Here is a 19877-nt window from a genome sequence, read left to right on the forward strand (position 1 = left end):
CATGCCCCGTCATGAACATGCTTCAATACCTGAAAGTGTATCTCTACTTGCCCCCACTACTCTCCATTAAAATGGATCATCGTAGGGCCAAGATAAAGACATGGCCAAACACAACAACACACACACAATCCGCAAAGCTGAGTACATAAGCGTAACTAAACACACTAACATGCATTCTCCTATCATCACACACACTTACCTCACTGTACCTTTTTACAAGCACACCCAACAATCAACAAGACACAATGACTAGACAGTAATTAATTCATTTTTGCATTGATTACGCATCGAACGGGTTTCCACCTATTAACCTCCCCCAAATAAAATTTGAGGTTAACTGGCACGGGAGCTAACCGTGCCAGCGACAAACCACACAAAGGTGGCGGAATTCCTGCGCATAATAAATAATAAAAAGGAATATACAGCGTCCTGTACTCCATTGGAAGTTATGGTTAAATATAAAACCCGATAACCCCCCCCCCATTGTTCATACTCAAGGTATATACGTTCCAAGAGTTTTGGTGCGTAATCTCTTTCACTTTACGTTACTTACATATTATTAGACTCGGTGATGACTCTCAAAGCGTAATAAATCAATCAACAATAATTATTCAATCAAGCAAACATACCAATTTAATTCTTGAATAATTAGTGACCACATATTATTTAATGTTGAACCCTTTTTAATTCTACCTCAGTGTCAAAGACACCTTAAACGCATAATGCGCCACAAACCCTATCCCTCGGTGTTAAACACACCTTAAGTGCACAAAGGCACCGACATATAATTTATTCCTTGTGTACATAGACACTTATATAGCTCCTTCCTCATGCTTAAAGCATCAATAAAAATTATATGAACCATAATAAAATTTCTTTTCAATATTTCAGACATAATTAAACAATTAGTTTAATTAAACATGCTCTCTATCATGCCATAAATAAATATGTAGTCCATATAATCATGCCAAAATATAATTTTCCAATCCATAAACCATCACAAATAATTCATGCTTCACAATTCAATCACCAACACCATAATTTCACAATTTCATACATAAACCTTAGTATGATTCTCCTTATAATCAATTACAAACAAACCTAGCATGATTCTACATCACCAAATTATGCTAAGTACGCGTATGTACCTTGAACACGATCTTAAAATCGTCACGACTAGTAAAAATTGCTCACTTCGAAGTCTCCTACACATTAAAATTATAATAGAGCATTAAAACCCACTCTAAACAAATTTCCAGCAATATATACTATCCTAAAATCCCTCTTAAAATAATTAGAATAAGCTGAAATTATATTTAAAACACTCTAATTAAGTCCCACTTAATGGGTAATTTAAATTTCCTTCAAAAACATAATATTTAGGGTTCTAAATAAAATTCCAGCACTTTATTTCTAATTAAAACTTGCTGTAATTTGGTCTCAAAGCACTTAAATTGAAGATCTAAACATTCATACATCATATACTTTCATAATTTCATAAATCAAGAACCTAGGGTTTCAAAAATTGGGGCTTTTTAAATTAAAACCAAAGCTGAAAATTTATTAGCATAATTACAACATTCAAACATCAAAATTTAATCCCAAAACTCATAATTTATAATTAGATCTAAGCATAGATTAAATTAGAATAAGAAAGATTAAATCTTTTTTTTTTTTCGAGGAACACCGAGCAGCAGCCACCACGGCACGGCTGGGCTGCTGCCGCCTGTGCCGCCGCGGCTGCTGGCCGTGTGTTGGTGGCGCGCGGTGATGCGCGGTGGTGGTCCGGCCACGTGTGTGGTGGTGGTGGTGGTCGGCCGTGACAAAGGGGAAGGGAAAGAGGAAGAAAAAAAAGAAAGAAAAGTAAGGAGAAAAGGGGAGAAGCTTACCTTGGGTTTTCTCCACTCTGGGCAAAGTTTGATTTGCCTCATAAGTGGGATATTTATACCCCTTCTCTACCAACCCTTTACCCTAAACTTTCCTCTTTTAGTTTTTCCTAATCCCTTTCCTAAAAAAAACTTGTTAAAATTAAACTTTCTTTAAAATAAAATCCCCAACTTTTAAATAAAATAATTAAATAAACTTTCCTTTTAGAATAATATTAATTAAAATACTTTAATTAAAATAATTACAACTATTTAAATACTTTATAAAATACATACTTTAAATAAAATACGTATCAAATACGGGGTATTACAAAGTCATTAATAATAGTTTCTACATCAATATGCTCTAACATAGTTCTCTCAATACATAAAGTAGCTAAACCATTCAACCTTTCTTGAGACATTGATGATCTTAAGTAGGTTTTCAATAATTTCAACTTCGAAAAACTTCTTTCGGCAGATGCAACCGTTACCGGCATAGTCAATAGTATCCGATAAGCTATTGATGCATTTGGAAAGCAATCGACATCTTTGACAAACTCTAGAATCTCATGTGCCGACATTAACATATTTGGTAAAGTCATTTGCAATACTTTTAATTCTGAGAAAATATCATCTGCATCAACATCAGACAAATTATTATGAGAAAAAGTAGTCTTAAAATTGATGCAAGATTTTTTTAATTCATCATTGTCTAATGACTTTAATTTGTTTTAATCAAACAAAAATCCAAATATATTATCAAAAACCTCTAATTGTTCAAATCTATTTTTCAAAGAGTTTATTTCCATATCAACAACCACCAAAAAATAATTAACTCTAAAAGATTCCTCGGGTGATTGTATTTCTTCATCATTACCATTATTCTTATCAAATTTCCTTTTTCTAAATATTTGACGCTTAGTCGGAAGTGTAGGCTCTATATCCATATCAAATGCAAGGCTTTTAGCAATATTTATACTAGATTCAAAGCCATTATTTCTATACTCCTCAAAATACAAAATAATACCTTTCACTTCCTTCATTGCAGCTCCAATACACATAGACTTAGTTTGCAATTCTTACTTACATTGTTAATTGAGAATAAAATGTCATATCAAATCACAATGCCAAGTAAAAATTCATAACTTGCAACACAATTAGCTAAACTTTCACATTCACTCTTAGTCTTAGCATCATTACCACTAGATTCATACAATTTTTGCAAAGCTAATTTTATTGGAGGCGCTTGAAACCTAATAGCTTTAACACTTTTGATTCGACTTTCCCATCGAGTATTACACAAAGATTTAACAGTAAGACCCGGAACATTATCAACTAAAATCTTCCAATTTTTTTGTAGAACTTGCAAATAATGTGTATATGCGTTGCACAATTCCAAAAAAAGAAATAGCTTTAACACAAGAATGTGCCATATCCGAAAGAGTTAGATTAAGACTATGACAAGCCCATGGCATATATAAAGCCCTTGGATTTATTCCAAGTAGTCTATTTTGAAACCCTTGATGTTTTCCTTTCATATTAGAACCATTGTCATAACCTTGACCTCTAACATTATCAATATCTAAATCAAGAGACTTGCATACATTTAACAATTCATTAAAAAGTCTCAAACCTGATGTATCATCTACTATTAAGAATTCTAAAAAAAATTCTTCTACTTTTATCTTATCACAAGACACATTAACACATCGTACTATCAAAGTCATTTGTTCTTGATGGCTCACATCCGGGGTACAATCAAGTATCACAGAAAAATATTTAGCCTCTTTGATGATCTTTATCATAGAAGTTCTAACACTATGGGCTAAAAGAGAAATCAATTCATTTTGAATTTGAGGACCAAGGTAGTGATAGTGAATTTCATGACTTTTTATACGTCTAACATGATCTAGCATTATCAAATCAAATTCAGCTATCATTTCAATCAAACCCAAAAAATTACCATTACCATCCTCATACAATTTTCCATTAGATCCACGAAAAGCTAAATTATGTTTAGCAAGACATTTAACAACATATATTATTCTTATCAAAACTTGTCTCCAACGTTCCTTTTCTTTAAGAATCCCTTCTTGCAACTCTTTATCAATGCCTTTGTTCTTATTCAATCTCAATCTTGTTTCATTCCAAGTACTCATATTAGTCAAATTTTCAACACTATTCTCATGTAGTTTGAGTTTCTCGCTCAAATGTTTCCAATCATTCACTCCATCATTTGCTAAAAGAGTTTTGTTATTTTGAGAAGTGAACAATTTACAACAAAAACAATATACTTTATCAACATGTTTTGAATAAACCAACCATTTTCTATCCGAAGTTTCCCCATTACTCAACTTTCTTATAAAATAAGAATATGAAAAATGCCTAGAAAAACTATCAATAGGAAATGTGAGATTTAATTCTCTTATAGGTCCTTTTTCAATCAAAATATCTCGAGTTTTAGCATCAAGTAAACCCCAATTTCTAGGATCATCGATATCAAAAGGAGGGATAAAGTGTTCATTAATACCCACATCAACATTTGGCACATCACTAGGAACATCAACATTTGACACATCATTAGGAACATCGACAATTAGCACATCATTAAAATTATCATCATTATTCAAGTTATTCGAAGATTCTTCCGCTCGACTACTACAAAAAAATTTATCTAATGCTCCTCTTTGAGATTCAATCAAATGTTGGGCTCATTTTCTTTTTTCCCTTTTATCATGTCCGGATGCATATTTTCTCGGAAACATTATTAAAATAAATAATATAATAAAAGTTAAAGAATAATATCACCGAATCTCGCAAGATGCTAGTAGTAAATCCGAAAAGTCCAAAAGTCGTCAAATATGGGAAACTCCTACAATAACATAAAATTATAAATTCAGTACAATTGAATAATACATTATTTAAATATATCATTTATCACTTGACAATTAAACATATGGTGAATTGTGATACTATCATACACTGATACACTCATAATTCATTAATCCATAAAAAATTAAAGACCATAATTAAAATCTATCAATCGACATTTGACAAAAATATGATACTGATAACTTTTTTTTTTTGTTTTTGGTAGAGATACTGGTAAGATAATTCATAATTCATAATTAAAAATTATCATTTGACAATTTGATAATTCATAATCAATAATCATATATCATATTCATAATTCAAGCAAACTGATAAATTAAGAACTAATTGGAATTCTGGAAAAAATATTTCGTGTAGTATCTTTAAATTGCTTTCAATTGAATAATTCATAAATTAAAATAGATTAATTGCTTTAAATTGCTGGAAAAAAAATTAAATTTAAGAACTTACTCGTATGATTTCAGAAATCTCAAGAAATACTCTGATACTCGTATGATATTTGAATTCTGATTTCATCTTCGAACATCGAAGCCAAACTCCATAATAATGGTGAAAAAATAATAGATACAAATAGAAAAAAGTGATTAAGAAAATTGATATGTGAAGAACAATTAAAAGAGTATAATTTATAGGAAAATTCTTAGACTTTGATCCCGTTGAAAATTGATTGCAAAGATGAACGTTTATGGGGGGAAATCATCTTCTTAGAATTATTTTGGGAAAGAAGATGAAAAATCAGAAAAATAATTGATTTCATGAATGAAATTGAAGATTATACGGTTGTATTTGGGTAGATTATAGGAATTAATTTGGCAAATTCAACTTCCCAAAGATGAAGGGGCTATTTTCTAGGAGGAATTAATTTGAGGGGATTTTTTAGGGAATAACTTGATTGATTAACTTGAAGTCTGGAATAAACGCCGCTTATTTCGTATAATCTTCTTTAATATATATATACGAATATGGGTTTCAAATTTTGGGGCCCTGTGCGGGCGCCCCGGCCCAGATACGGCCCTGACGGTGGCGTCCAAAGGGAAAGAAGATAGAGTAAAAGAGTTGCCAACAAGTTTTAGGAACTTGTAAACCGTTCACAGGATGAAGGTTACACCCCTTAACGATCCAGGAGATCGTCAACTCCAATAGGTCTGGAACCATGACTGGTAGTTCGGGGATGAAGGTACAAATCCAACCTAAAAGAGATTGAACCTGTCCTAATAATAGGCCTCTACTTTATTCTGATCGTATTCATGTGCGCTTTCTGACTAATTACATGCAATCAATAGGTTTACCCTAAACCTATTTATCTATGTTGGTTGAATATTAATGCATAAATAAACTATTATTGGCGATCACTTGAATTATAATCAAATTAACCCTAAACAAGATTATTAATTATCTTATTAAGCGTGATTACAGGTACAAATTTCCTTTAAACATGCAATAAAAAGGCGTGATCAAGCAATAAAAAATAATAAGTGTCAAGCAACATAATAATAATCATAAAAATCATAACTATAACAATTATAATCATAAAAATAATCATGTTAATAATAAAGCATAATAATAATAGCAAGATTCTAGGCATGATACTAACAAGATTAATAAAAAAAACCCTAGCATATGCATGTCACTAAACAATAAAAATCAAAGCTTTAATCCTAACATGATACTAACATGAATATTAGGAAAGACAATAAAAGGCATCATAGAAATCATAATTGACATTATATTTTTTACCCTAAACATGATACTAGGAACTTATTGTTGTCATTCTAAACATCAAATTAAGGAAACCATCCTAACATGATACTAGGAATCAAAATAACAACCTAGACATGATTTCTATATCATAATACCAATAAAATCAATTAAATTACTTACTTGGATGCCTCGTGCCTCTTTCTAATAACAAAATACACACGTTAGTAACTTCAAGGAAAATAATAATCAAAGAATTAAATTAAATAATCGAAATAGAGATTTGGGACCAAACCCTCAGAAATTAAAACCTTTCACGTCTAGGGCGAAGGCAACTTCAAACAATGCTAGGTATGTCTAGTGCTAATGTATGAGGAATTGTGTTTGTAAAAAAGGGTTGGTTTAGAAAAAGAGAGAGAATCAAGTATTTCTTGATGAGAGTTGATGAGAATTAGAAAGAATAAGAATTGATGAGAATTGATGATTGTAGATGCATTAAAACGGAGTTTTTAGGAGGCTATTTATGGAGAAAATCAGCCAAAAAGATAGAAAAACGAATTAGAGCTTCAACAAGAACAAAACTCGATTAGCGCCAGACGCTGGACATTAGCGCCAGGCGCTGAAAGTTACCGCCAGGCGCTAATAATCAGTTTCACGCGTTTTGATTTTATCATATTTTTTGATCCGGAAGTCCAAATAAGGCATATAATATGTCGTTGGAAAGATCTTGAAGTCTACTTTCTAATCCAATTGAAATCAGATTAAAATATTTTTTAGATAAAAAGATATGGCCGAAATAGTAGAAGGGTGTCAGTTTTGGATATAGTTTCATGTCTCATTCATATCTTTTTTCGTTATATCACATATTTAATATTATAATATATCATTGGAAAGATAATTTCAAGATCTATCCAACCATATAAAATTTGGATAAAGATTATGAGGCACAAAAATAAAATCTGACTGTCTTTGAACATCTTTAAATTCGAATAGAATTAGGATTTTAAAAAAAGGAAAGTTTTAAAAAAGGAAAGTTTTTATTTAACTCAAATTATTTAATCTTATCTTTTCAAAAAGGATAATTAAGATCTTTTAGAAACTTATAGAAGCTTCTAATTAATCCTAATTAGTTTACGAATAGGATTAGACCTTTGGACCCTCCACATGATCATTGGGTCGTAGGTAAAATTCGGTTTGGGGCTAGTTTAGTATTTTGGCCATAACTTCCTCATTATTCATCGGAATTGGGCTTATAATATATCGTTGGAAAGGTCTTTTCAAACCCCATCCAACTACACCATTGTTGGACCCTTATCATGGACCAAACTAAACTATAATGCACGTTTTTCAATAATAAGGTAAGAAAAGAAATATTTCAAAAAACAGAAAGAAGAGATATTTTAATAAAAACATCCTCATCACTAGACTTTTCACGTTTTTGCTTTGTTCGATAATCAAATAAAATGAAAGGTACTCATCACCGGGTTTGGTTTTGGGGAGACACATTTGGGTGTCTACAGAGAGGTAAAGACATCAAAAGATAGTCGATAAAACTACTTGGGAACAACCTAAACACTCTGCTCTCAGCCTAGATTCAACAAACGCTACTCTTCACCAGCAAATAACATTTAGGTTCCACAATCAGTGTGGAGTAACTAGCAGTTCTCCCAAAACTTGTAGAAACATAAAGCGAAGCATAGTGTAAAGCATAGAAGCATACATAAAAATAATACAACATGTAAACAAGATAAACAACTACTTCACAATATAGTCAAGATAAACATGATAAGATACATAGAGAGGAATACAAGTCAAAACATGCAACATGATTACAATACAATACAAAACAAACATGTGTATTAAACAAAATGAATATATTACCACATGATTTCAGAGTAAGAATAAATAACACCCATAATATAGCAATAAACTCATAAAAACAATAATTAACACTTATAAAGGTTCTTTAAAGAGATTTAGAAAATTCTTGACTTGACTTAAAAAGACCTTCTCAAAGTAGTAATAATTTTGAAATAGAGAATTTAACTTTTCGAAAACTGATCCATAGTGAGGCAAGCAAATAAAATATGAACGTCGGTGAAATCCGCAGCCCACCATCAAAGGTTTGTCAGGGCGAACCTACAGACGATTCCACAGCCGTCTGCGTCTGAGAATGGAAAATCTCCCAATTTTCCTACTCAAATTCCGCATCCCGAGTAGTTCCGGACGACAACAATTAACCTAGAAAATTACATCTCAAATTCCGCAGCCCAAGATGTTGGCATGTTCCAACCATTGAATTCCGCAGCCCAATGGTTGTCTTACACTCACAAATCATATAAATAGTAAAAATACTTCTTCAAAATCATCCAAACACATTTTAGGGATCATCAACCCTAATTTAAAATACTGCAAGTCTTTACTTCTAAGACCAAAATTCAACGAAAACCTTCAAAAGAGTTTAACTTCAAAATTATTTAAAATATACAAAAAAAATCATTTATATATCAAACAAGGTGTCACTCTTATTGTCTGGATTTGGGTACAAAGCTAATTATAATAAAATATCACAATACACTCCGTACACAACCCTTGGCGAAGCGGTGCTAAAAACAGTGTTATTCTACTTTAAATCACAACGACGTCGACAACTCACTTAGCACCCAAAAATGGCAGCCACTATACGACATCTTAAATGCTTCATGAACACATCCAAAGCATGCCGAAATGATAAAATAAAACCAGGACATATTAATCCACATATTAGGAAATATATACACACAAGATAGGATTAAATTCATGCTTTTAACATACTAAAAAACTACATGACAATGCAGCAGCCCCTAATTAGAATTACAGCAGTACAAAGCACAACAAATTCACCCAAAACCAACCTCAAACTCACAATTAACCTTAGCCCATTACCATACACACTCTAAATACATAATAGGTCATATTAGGCACAAGATTAGGCACAAAAATTAGGCAATACATCACTTAACACACTCAAATCATACTCCCCTCAAGCTGAATTTGCAGCAACACCTATGCTCACATTTGGGCAAATAATCACATTCAAACTTACCCAAAAACATGATAAATTAACTTTGAGATATTCCTAACACATAATGCCCAATTATGAATCGACAATAAAGGCCTATAAAACAAGAAAATAACATACTTAAGGGCTGTAGAAGTACATGGTAACCTCATTGATTATAGCAGCAATTTGAGGATTCTAGTGCTTAAAATCAAGACATATCTTCCATTAAAACATGATTAAACCATTTAGAAACATACCTAACATGATTCTACACCAAATTAGGTACAAAAGAAACCTAAAACTAGGAAAATAGAGATTTAAACCCACAGCACAAACAATTACAGCAACAATTTCTATGAGCATTAGGGTGTATAACATGCTTCAAAACCACTAAAACACAACAATAGTTTATTGAACAAAACCTTAATATATATACTACTTCTAGGCATGATTATACAACATAACCACCAGAAATAAACATGAATATAATACCCTCATTCCTCACGCACTAAACAGTCAGCAAACATGAGATAAACTAGAACAATTTCTAATCTAATCAACTCTAATTTGCACCTAGACTTAACCTATCCTAGCCATGATTTCTAAAGTTTGGAATAGTGCTAGTTACCTCTTAAATGAAGGCCATAAAAGTCAGATCAAATTGCAGAAAGGGTTGCCCACGAAAACGCCCCAAACGAAGCTCCATTCACCCCTTTGTCTTGATGTTCTTGAGTACAATTGAGTGATCGAATTTGAGAGGAAAAGCAGCAGAAAATTAACAACGAAAATCCCCATGTTTGAGCCTTGAGATCACACCAAAATTTTGAGGGAAAAGAGGAGAGAAACAGAAGAGATATGAGCAGCAAAAAGGATGCTCAAAACCATGAAGTTTTGCACGTCTAAAAAGGGGAAAAGGAGAAGAGTCTTTGACAACTACTTAAAGAGGAGTAAAGGGGGTGTTATTACATGAGTAATTAGGGAGTTTTAAACTTTAGAAACTGATCAATAATCATCCTTAAGGCTGGCGTGAGAGAGGAGAGAAATTGGGCTTCAAGTGAGCTTCTTACAAACCCTAACTTAAGCTACACTTATAGGTTTGATTGAATGATTAATTTAGGCTTAAGAACGGGATTAGGAAAGCTAATAAACAAGTTTATATTAATCTATTTAGTCATGAGAGATTTGAGGAAAAACCCGACCCATAGATAAATGCTAGTTGGCCCAAAACTAGACTAGGAAAGGAATATAACGGGAGACATTTTAAAACGCGTTCAAAAACGATAATATAGATTGTATTATTGATATCTCAAAAATAATATCAATAATAATAATGAAAATAATAATTTAAATTACAATACAGAATTATATATAAAGTTCATATGTACCGAAAAGCGATATAAAAGACGAAAAGCGAAACTAGTAATAGTATTCATTTATAATGAGTTTTATAAATAAAAGAATTAAAGAACACATTATAAACAATACCAATTTGATAAACGAGTTGACGGAATCACCCAATACAACTTTATTTATCGATATTGATACGATAGCACGTAAAACGTTTTTAAAACTCCAAAAATCATTTTTGTACCTATTAGATTGGTAATTCAGTCAAGGAATCACCCATGATGACCCGTATCAATTGCAATAGGTTAAATATCAAAATTATATATAATTTAGTAACACTTAGTGAATTAATGCTTAAGCTTAAGGAATCACCCTTTTATGCTAATATTAATTCAGATAAGGCAAATATAGTTGAAATGATTAAAACTCAAACATAAAACCTTTTAAATAATAACTTTCAATCGTTTCGGTAAAACATTATAATAAGGGTTTCAAAAGCTTGATATTACCCTTAAATCAAATAGCGATCATAATACTTCCTCCGTTACGCATTATGTGCAACAAACCTTGTTGCACGTTTCCCAAGACAAAATTTGTTAATGGTTAATTAACAAAGTGAAAGAGTGTGTGATTAAGATAGGAGAGAGAAGTGGGATAATTAACCAATCAAGGTCACCGGCCACCACTTCCAACGAACTTCCATGGCTTCTCCCCAACACCACCTACCAGCCACCAGCAGCAACATCCACCCACTCCCCGAAACCACCACCACCACCCTATCCCATGACTCCCTCTCACCACCGCAACCAAAAACAAAGATCTGAAACCACCGCAACCAAAAACTAAGATCTGAAACCACCTCAACCAAGTTCACCCATTTCGCAACCACCACAAAACCACCCTTTACACACTCTCTCACCACCGCAAACCCTAATCAATTTCAATTTCGAGGAGGATCGACGACTATATCATGGAATAGGAGGTCGGTGACTCGATCGGCGGTGGTTTCCAAGCGAAGTTAGGAAATAAAGAAGCAATGGTAGGGTTTGGGTGGCTGGGATTGGGGTTTTTCTCGGGATCTCGGCGCGGCAGGGGGTAGGTTTGGGCGACAGAGGCAACTTGGGTCGGGAATTTTGCGGCGACATGGAGGGGAGGAGCTAGGGGGATTCAGGGTTGTGGCTGGGTGGATTCGGGCCGTTGCTGTGAGAGAGGAGAGAGAAAAGTGGTGGTGGTGGCGGCGGCGCCGAGGCTGGTGAGAGAAAAGTTGGTGATAATGGTGGTGGATGTGGTTGTGAGGGAGGAGAGAGATTGGGATGGGTTTAGATAATTGATTAATTAATTTTGATTAATATGTTAATAACATATAATCTTAATCATTTAATATGTGTTAGTAAAGTTAACTTAGGGTACATTGGTAATTATATGTAAAAAAAAATTACTAAAAGAAGAAAGTTTTAGTTTGTTGCAGATAATGTGTAACATCCGTTTTTGGAAAATGTTGCACATAATGCGTAACGGAGGAAGTAATTAAATTAGCATTTCAATTTAGAAATTGAGATTTAATTAGAAATTAGGCTTTATAGGTTGAAACACATATAAGGTAATGGTTCGAAAATACGGGGTGTTACAATTTTGGCCTTCTTAGACTCTGGTTTGGCATTCTTAAAAACAATTATGGCCTTCTTAGGAACTGTCTTGGTCTTTTTAGGTATTGCTTTGCTTTTAGCCGGCTCTTTAGGCTTTGCTTTTCCCTTTGAAGGAAATTTATAACGATATCCACCTATTGAACCACCTGTATCTAATTATTACAGAGAAATATCCAAAAATTACAAATTCAGAAATTACTCATGGAAAAATTAAGAATAATGTGCATAAAGTGACCATTTTAAATACATAAAGTGACCCTTTTAACTGCAACAAGTAACCCCTTTAACTGAAAAAGTGACCATTTTAACTGCATAAAGTGACCCTTTTAACAGCACAAAGTGACCTTTTTAACAACATAAAGTAACCTTTGTCATGCATATAAATGACACATATAGAACACAATCCACAAATGCACAAAAAAAATGCACATATGCTTGTTACTCAAAACATATCGCAAAAAGTAACCCTTTTAAATGCATAAAGTGACCCTTTTAACTGCATAAAGTGACCCTTTTAACCACAACAAGTAACCCTTTTAATTGAAAAAGTGACCCTTGTAACTGCATATAGTGACCCTTTCAACAGCATAATGTGACCCTTTTAACATCATAAAGTGACCATATGTCTATTACTCAAACACAATGCACATATGCATGTTACTTAAACACAGATGCTCAAACACAATGCACATATGCCTACTATACTCATACTCTAACTAAAACATAAAACCTAAACCTAAAATCCGTTTAATTAGCATTCTCTGCTAAAAACCTAACACGCAAAATTTGAAGAATAATAAGCAATGATAAAAAAATTATGCAAACAAACATGCAAAATAGGTTTAACATATAACAACACCAAAACACATATATAACAAATTTTTAACAAAGTATATACAATGGAAAATAAAATAAAGCAAAATTAAACATATCAATTTCAAAATTCAAATTCAATTATCATAATCTGAAAGAAAAATCAAGTGAAAACTATAAAAATAACATGCACTAATAATTCAACATATATAAGCGAAAAATTCAATTGAAAATTATGAAAAAAATGATGAAAATTTAAGTAAACACACCTTCTTCAGCATCTGGAGAGTTCTTTGTACTTTTCTTCTTCACCATTGCAGAATAAAACACTACGAAAATAAAAAACAAAAACAAAATAAAAAAAACCTAAAAATTGAAGAATCAAAACAACTTAAACTAACAAAAATCTCAAAAAAAAAAAAAAGTAAACGAACTTGAATTTAGCAAATAACAACTTCACAAGTGAAAGAGAAGAGAGAAAAAGCTCGAAAATCACTGATTGAGGAGAGAGAAAAAGCTCGAATCGCCAATTAAGAGAGAGAAAAAGTTCGAAATTGCCAGTTAAGAGAGAGAAGCCCACCCCACCAACTACTACCTTGGTTGAAATCCAAAAACACGCAACTACCTCCATTAAAAATCACCGAAAACCACCCAAAAAAACATAACCCAAAAACGAGAGACACAAACTTATGACTCTAGCCATAAAAACGGTGAGTTCCATGCTGGAAATCGCTGAGTTTGGTCGAAATTGACGCTGGTAATTTTTTGTCGGTGCTCAGTTATTAACTTATTATTAATTTCTGTACTGTTATTATTGGTTTGTGCTGTTATTCTTGATTTTTATACTGTTATTCTTAATTTATATACTGTTATTGAGAGAAGAGAGACTGCATTTTTACAAAATGGGTAAATAATACGTGAAATTACATTTTTGCCCCTGGTATGGGCCCAACGAACCCAGGTCTGTAGAAGAGCAAGTGCAAGGTGCCCCCTTGCACAGGGCCCCAAATTTAAAAGGGCCCACCTTTTTTCCTATTCATATTTAAAAAATATATATCATATAACTAATATATAAAGCTAAACTTTTAGCCAGGTCACGAGACAGCGACACTTGGCATTCCAACTTTTCGTCAAGTGTCGCGCCACGTTGGATGTATTTAGATAGACTTCATAAGATAAATTAATTAGTTTCAATCAAATTTGGATAGAATTTTAGAATAAAATTGTTAGCTGAGAGTTTTATTTTCGATAAACTAATATATAAAGCTAAACTTTTAGCTAGGTCACGAGACAGTGACACTTGGCATTCCAACTTTTCGCCAAGTGTCGCGCCACGTTGGATGTACTTAGATAGACTTCATAAGATAAATTAATTAGTTTCAATCAAATTTGGATAGAATTTTAGAATAAAATTATTAGTTGAGAGTTTTATTTTCGATAAAATACCAATATTTCATAAGTATAAATTGAATTATAATTTTATAACTCTAAAATATTTCATAATCAATTCCTAACTAATTGCGTATTAAACATATATTTTGAAATTTGACATTTTGATTAAAAATTTATTTCAAAATTTAAAAAACAACCCGGGCATCGCACGGGGCACAAAACTAGTATATATATATATATGTAAAGTCTCATTGTTTATCACGCTTATTATTTTCCTCACTATTCAAATTTCCATATTAATTTTTACAATTTTCCAAATTCCTCCATCAATTCAAATTAGTACTATCATTATTACATCAATCAATTTCATGGAAAATTGTATTTTCTATTTCTCCATTCAAGGATTTTCAAGGTTATTAAATCATACTCAGTCAAATTCAATGGCAATGAGCAATCAAACGGTGTGTTATCTTCCATCATTCTTCAATTATCAATTCCTCCAATTCTCAATTGATACACAAGTAACACAACCAACCAAAAATGAATTGAAGCAATTAATTTCCATCTTTGCCCATTGTACGGGCCTGCTGGTTTCTATGTCTTTTGCGGGATTGTATATATTGTATATATGCATGTTCATCATTCCTATTAATCTATTATTTCATAGGTGGTTGAAAATTTATTTTTTATTTAGCAACTTGTATTTTAGATTCTTAATCGGTTTTTTTTTGCTTTGTCCTTTCGGTTAGAATTTTTTTTTAATTTTATTATTTTATTTATTTATTTTTTTTACAAACCTCTGGGTTAGATACTTAGAATGTTAGATTGTTTATCCGTTAAAATCTTGATTGTTTGTATGGGCTTAGTATAATTGTATTTATTGTATATGTGTCATGTGACACTATTATTATAATTATTACTCCGTATTTTTTTCATCTTTTTGATATGGTTTGATTTCATTGTTATATCATTTTTTAGGACATTTTCATTTTATAACGTATATATAGGAAAAGTGTGAATTGCTTAAATTTTCGATAAAAAGTTGTAAAGTTTTCACATTATTAAGGGCCTCTTTTTCGATTTGGAACAGGGCCCCCAAAATCATTGCTACGGCCCTGAACGAGCCCATACCTAATAGTGGTCTATCACATCCCCTAATAACCCCGAAACTATTTATATATTGTATCACGCTTTTCTCCAATGTCCCAATGACACTACCTTTGATTACACTTAACCTCTTCTGTTAAAACTCCAAAAACTGAGCAATTGTGAAGCTCGAGTAAGCGGATGATCGTGGAAGATATCGTCAACACTGAAATGCATCTAGGGTTTGGCTATTTTCTTTGATTTTCTCTTTGAATTTATCCCTTAAGTTGTTCCATTTGATTAATTTTACTTTGAATTTTTGCTAGGGCTAAATCTGAGCGGATGAAGACGGACAATGACAGTGACAGCGACATGGATCTATAGTTTGTATCTCATCTTTGATTCGGCTAATCCTTTAATTGCCTATCTTAGTTGTATCAAATTTATGCTATAATTTTGTAAAATTTGTGTAATTTTTTTATTTCATAATTTATTTTTTTTTCCTAAGATTTTGGTGCTGCTGTGGTAATTTTGCGTTAAATTGATCCTATAATCTTTACTTTTCGCTAATTGATTGTGGATATTTTGTAAAATCAAGTGTAAAAAGAGTGTTTGATTTTTATAATTGCTCTGTTTTCCATTCTACAACTTGATTGTGTTTTTGTAGATATATATTGTATTTGTTTCTTTGTTGAGTTATTATTGCTAAATTGAGATCATAATTTCAGTGACGACATCACTTTACCAGGACGTCAACTATTTCCTTCTTCTGTATCCTCACTGTAAGTATATGATTTCAGCTCCCTTTGTTTTAAAAATATTTTTTATGCAATTGATCTCCAATGCATGTTCTGTTTAATACGAAATAGTATTTATTGATTGAATCCTTCTGTACTTGACTACCAGTGTGTGTGTTCAGGCAGAAGTGTGTCTGAATGTGTGTTCATGTGGGTAAAAGTGTCAAAAACTGTCCTGACCTAGAAGAATTAACGGAAATTGATTTTGGCGGACTCCTATGTGAGAAGAACATAAAAAACTGTGCTCTCACATAGGGGTGTGCCAAAATCAATTAAGGGTGTGCCAAAATCATTTCCCAGAATCAACACATGGAACCACGGACAATGACATCAATTTAAAATCAACCTAACTTGACTTCACCAAACTCGACCTACACATCAAAATTGACACCTCTACGTGTATTTATGAATTACATAGTATATTTGGGTATTTGCTGTGGATTGTGTAACTTTATCCTACTATCGGAACTTTAAATTTTTTATAAGTGGGGTTTACTATTAAGAAAATAAACTAATGTCGAAAGAACTCGTGTTAAACCTCTACGTGTGGTTATCAATTACATAGTATATTTTTTTGTGGATTGTGTTACTGTATCCTGCTACCGGAACTTCTACTTTTTTCTAAATCGAGTTTGCTATTAAGAGAATAAACTCATATCGAAAGAACTCATGTTAACTATGATTGTGAATTTCTGATTATTTGCTGCTTCTTAAGGATAACTTGACATTATTTCAGCAAGGATCCCTCTGCTCCACTGACATTGTCACGGCGTCTTCATCCTGCCACGGAACAGTAAGAACATCATTCCGCGTTCTTACAGTAATTCTTTCCCCAAAGACATCTTTTCTCTTGATTGAATTATATGCTGTTGATATTGGATGGGTGAACTTATTGGTAGTACGTTCTGATTAATATATGCTTGTATCAGTTCGATTCACTTCTTTCTTTTGCTCAACTTTTTATCAGATTTAACATTTAATTGTCTGTTTCTATGAGTTTTATACTGCAGAGTACTAATTATTTTATGAAAGCTGAAGTTCCTTCACAATGTAGTTTGACCAGTGCCTGACAATGGCAATTAATTCACTTTTGGAGTAGACTTGTATATTAACTCTATTAGTGACTCTTAATTATTGTATTGTTTATCATTAAATCTCTTTTATTTTTGTTTTTTCCAAACCAATACTACAAGAACACCAACTGATGACAATAACTTTGTTAACTTATGTTTGGCATATTACAAAGAAAAGAAGGTATAGTCTCTTTTATTTGATTATGATATGAAGTATTTTACTCTCTTATTTATTCCTCTATATTATAGTGTACAGTACTGGTTTATAACTAACTAATCTGTTTTAGTTGGATTTCTTTTTCTTTTGCTCCAAATAATATTAGGGCGTTGATTATGAGTTAGCCCATCTTGTTGGACAAACCGTTTTTAACAGATCAGTTGGTTGGGGTACTCATATCAACTTTCTTGCTCGGCTCAAGGGAACTAATTCCTCTCCAGAATTCTTTTTTGGTGATATAAAATATGCACCAAATGAAGTTTTACACTTATGTAAACTAACTCCAGCGCCCTATAATTTTGGTATGTTATTCAAATAGTTTCGTTCTTTAACCTATACGGTGGATCTTTCAAACCTTGTTATAATATTTTGTGTAATTATTTACAGGAGAAACTCATCCTCCGGATGTTTTTATCTTTCACTGTCCGCATGTTGAGTGCTTGCAATGTGATGCGTTTCTCAACTATTTCTACCATGACGACAGTGAAGAAGATGTAATCGATATCTAAATGTGTAACTAATTAATGTTGTAGACTTATTATTATTACTAGGATTAGGAAGATATGATTATCACTTAATTTTGGAATAAAAACATATTATGTATTGAATCGTAATGATAGATCATGAAAAGTTGTTAGACTATTTATCAGTGACAGCCCACTGAGATTTTCATAAGAAATGGTGATAGTGATAGAACATAGAAGTATAGCTATGTATGTGCAAAGGATATTTACTAAATTAGCTACTTCAAAAAAATTATATATCAAAATCGCTTTTTATAATTCTAATTTCAAAATTAGTTATACTATTAACAAAATATTGACTTGAAAGGATTTTTTTTTCCTTTTTGTTTTCTTCAATGTCACCAATTCACCATGTGAACAAGTTTGGTTTGATTAATTATTTTTTTTTGTTGGTTTAATTTTTTGTTTATGCTAAATTTTGATAGAATAGGTTTTTCTTATTATATTTACACTCTGAAAATGAGCCAAACTAGGAATTGTAATTGTGGTTGTCTTTAATTGCAAAATGTAATAACAATAGCCTTCCTTGAGGAAATAATTGGTATAGTGGTAACAATAGCCTTCCTTGAGGAAATAATTGGTATAGTGGTATCTCATGCAGCCAAAGGTTGATGCTTCATGCATATACGGGCAGTTTATAACCTGTTTGGCTTATAAAAATTGATTAGAAAAAACGAAAGAGTGATTAAGTAGTACCTTTTCTCCCATGTTCATCAATGTGTCTTCAATAAATTTCTTTTAGCAGTTGAGCTTATAACAACCTCATCGACTTGTTTTCTAGTTTATCGGAAGCTATTAAGTTACTGTGTGTATACACTACTAGAAAACATGCGATTTTTGACGGAAAAATTTCGTCAGAAACACCTTATTTTCGGAAATCGCCTTTCAGTCGGAAAATTCCGTCATAAAAGTGTTCGTTGGAAAAACGGCCTTTTCCAACGGAAACACTTTTCCGACGGAATTCATTCCTCGGTAGAAGTTTTTCCGGCCCGAAAAAGTCCGTAAAAAACATCTGACGGAATTTCCGTCGAAACCACAGCCAAAAAAATAAAAAAAAGCCACCCCACCACCAGTACTGCCACCAACTGCAATAAAAAAAACCACTAGTTTCTCCCACCGCCTTAACCCACCACCACCTTAACCCACCCAACCTAACCCAGATCTGCCGTGACATTCCTAACTATAAACCCACAACCACCCGAACCCACCCACCTGAACTCTAAACCCACAACCACTCAAACCCACCCCACCTAAAACCGCACAAAAACCACAGCCACCCATAAACCACAACCACCCGAAAATAACAACACAAAAAATCCAGAAAAAACAAACAAAAGTAAGAATAGGAAAACATACCTTATAAAACGAAAATGGCCTTGATTTTCAACTCGAATTTGGTTTAAATCGACCAAATTCGACCATTAAAACTCTAGATCTAGAGTTTTTTATGGTCGAATTTGACCATTAAACCCAGTGGCGAT

At 32.5% G+C, this 19877-nt stretch overlaps 1 long non-coding RNA gene and 1 pseudogene across 2 annotated transcripts; one reads left to right on the plus strand and one right to left on the minus strand.

The window, feature by feature from the left end:
- Positions 1 to 2179: 2179 nt before the first annotated feature.
- LOC145624857 (uncharacterized) lies at positions 2180 to 13622 on the minus strand (annotated as a pseudogene).
- Positions 13623 to 15917: 2295 nt separating this feature from the next.
- Positions 15918 to 19035, plus strand: LOC145611732 (uncharacterized). 2 transcript variants are annotated; one of them, XR_014106444.1, is made up of 4 exons: positions 15918 to 16027; positions 16112 to 16567; positions 17319 to 18174; positions 18260 to 19035. It is a non-coding gene; the product is annotated as an uncharacterized LOC145611732 (long non-coding RNA). The 2 variants fall into 2 exon arrangements; XR_014106443.1 differs by having other exon boundaries at positions 16112 to 18174.
- The last annotated feature ends 842 nt before the right edge of the window (positions 19036 to 19877 follow it).

The sequence above is a fragment of the Chenopodium album genome, chromosome 3 (assembly GCF_948465745.1).
Source record: "Chenopodium album chromosome 3, dcCheAlbu1.1, whole genome shotgun sequence".
Classification (NCBI taxonomy): Eukaryota; Viridiplantae; Streptophyta; class Magnoliopsida; order Caryophyllales; family Amaranthaceae; genus Chenopodium; species Chenopodium album.